At 35.2% G+C, this 2,500-nt stretch overlaps 1 protein-coding gene across 1 annotated transcript in view; it reads right to left on the bottom strand.

Moving 5' to 3' along the window:
• The window catches only part of LOC137634644 (nuclear receptor subfamily 2 group E member 1-like), a 53,983-nt gene that overhangs the window by 49,661 nt on the left and 1,822 nt on the right, over positions 1–2,500 (bottom strand). The window lies entirely within an intron of this gene.

The following is a 2,500-nucleotide window of genomic DNA, read 5'->3' as shown; positions in this document are numbered from 1 at the left end:
GGTTAAGTTAGGTTGGGTTAGATTGGGTTACGTTAAGTTAGGTTATTCCGAAATGCAATAGAGATAGTGACAGGACACATCTGGGTCTCAAGAAGGATACCTGGTATGGAAGGACTCTAGAGTATGAAAATTGTAAATTGGGAGATTTAATGGAACTTTGTAATTAAAACAGGATGATAAATGTAAGCCAATCACAGGGATGTAACCCGATCCCAAAAATGAAGACCGATTTATTTTTAATTGAATTATAAAAATTATATAATTATAAATTATAAAAGAACGTAAAAGCGTGAACTTCATTGTGAAAAAAAAAATATCCTGATATGCAACAACTTCTGAAAGGATGAAGAATAATTATAAATCATTCCTGAAACTGAAGTAATTTTGGAAGACAATGGAAAAGATGAATTATTTGAATGATTAAGAAATTCAACACAACACGGCAAATTAACAACAATAAATGAACAATGGAGTAACTGTACATTTCACTGAGGTTTGTCAAAGAAGCCAAATTTAATATATTAACAATATTGCGCATATTTTCTACTTGAAGAAATGAAGACAGCTTTATAGTTATCTAGAAACTAAGAAAACTGTAAAAACTAATAGCAATTTGATTTTAAGAATCCTTTCAATATTCAAAATTAATTAGGCTGAGGCCCAAATGAGATTTGAATATTTGAATCGAATTTAGAACTAACAGAACGTTATAAGAGAAACAATACTGACGAATGAGAACAATTTTGAAATTAATAACTCTCGGCGCCTGTAGAACTAAGGCCTACAAGCCCATACACTTTCAGAAATCAGAGTAGAGTTACTGGTATCTAAAAAAAGGAAAAATAGAGGGAGGAAAAGAAAAGAGAAGTCTTGTATAAGAAAAGAAAAGAGACTGCTTGGTATCCCTAAAGCAAGCCGAACTTCCTCCACTTTGGTATCTTTATGTTGATCCCTTGTTCAGAAGTTCACACCAGGCATTTTCGGTAAGCGTCTTTGCACCTTATTCATCTTAATTTCTTTTCTTTCAATATTCTTACTATTTGTACATACTGTAGGCCTACTCTTTCCTCAACATTGCAAGTGATCCAGTTGTTATCATTATTCTGATCCAAGCTGCAGCTCTAGATAGAAAACTCAGATGCTACAAGCCAGAGTCAATACAGATATTGACTCTGCTGAAAGCCTTAGGGTGACGATAAGGAAAACTGATCAGTACGGAGAAGCAAATTGAGATGTATACGATAAAATGCAAGAGTATACCATAGAATATAAAAGAGAAAGAAATAAAAAGATACGAATTCGGAGGAACAAAGGATAAAACGAATAAGGTAATTACAAGATGAATTATAAAACTAGACTTAGTCGACTTTCTCCAGATTGCATATTCGCTCCCAGCTGAACTTCGAACTTCCCAACCACGAACAACTTTCATGCAGTTTGAGATAGTTGTCATTCGGGCTTTGTTTTTGTTATAAATCGTTGCTATTTTACACCACACCGCTGAAATATTTTGTAATTCAGCAATTTATTTTTTATTTTATTGCAAGGTTACCCTTGTCCTTACCGGTAGTGGAAAAAAGATCATGAATGGAAACTTAAGATCAGATGAACGGCATTATTTTGCCACCTTCCTTTCGTTTATTATTATTATTATTATTATTATTATTATTATTATTATTATTGATTGCTAAGTTACAACCCTAGCTGGAAAAGCAGGATGTTATAAGCCCAGGTGCCCCAACTAAGTTACAACCCTAGCTGGAAAAGCAGGATGTTATAAGCCCAGGTGCCCCAACAGGGAAAATAGCCCAGTAAGGAAAGGAAGGAAGGAAAAATAAAATATTTTAAGAAGACTAACATTAAAATAAATATTTCCTCTATAAACTATGAAAACTTTAACAAATCAAGAGGAAGAGAAATAAGATAGAATCCCATCGATGAGAGCGCTCAGTATATGGATGAGTGATCACCAATGAATACCAAACGCCGCTGGCATATAACCTCCCGTGGGCATTACCGAAGGTCACCATAGACTTTAGGAGTCTCAAATCATTGGGTCAAAATAGGTCTCGGCAATTGGACAGAGTGCATAAGAGCCACATTTTAATAATTATTACTTGCCAAGCTACAACCCTAGTTGGAAAAGCCAGATGCCATAAGCCCAAGGGCTCCAACAGGAAAAAATAGCCCAGCGAGGAAAGGAAATAAGGAAAAACTACAAGATAAGTGTAAGAAAAATTATAACAAGCAAGCACATTAATTATCACAATCTATTCAACAGAAAGACTCCTTCGTCCAGGACCAGTCCACCTGTGACGTCATTGAAGAGTAATACGCAGGTGCGCGCTTGCGCCCATTTGTGAGGTAATCAAAACGTTTAATGAGACTATCGACCGAGGCCACAGGTTGCAAATCCTTGTAATGTATTGATTGCATTGCAATGTTATGGCGTTATTGATTCATGGGAGTGAACTTAATGGATAGTCTTTTTTGCCAGATT

This window comes from Palaemon carinicauda, chromosome 3 (genome assembly GCF_036898095.1).
Source record: "Palaemon carinicauda isolate YSFRI2023 chromosome 3, ASM3689809v2, whole genome shotgun sequence".
Taxonomy (NCBI): domain Eukaryota; kingdom Metazoa; phylum Arthropoda; class Malacostraca; order Decapoda; family Palaemonidae; genus Palaemon; species Palaemon carinicauda.
This window is presented reverse-complemented; position numbering and strand designations above follow the sequence as displayed.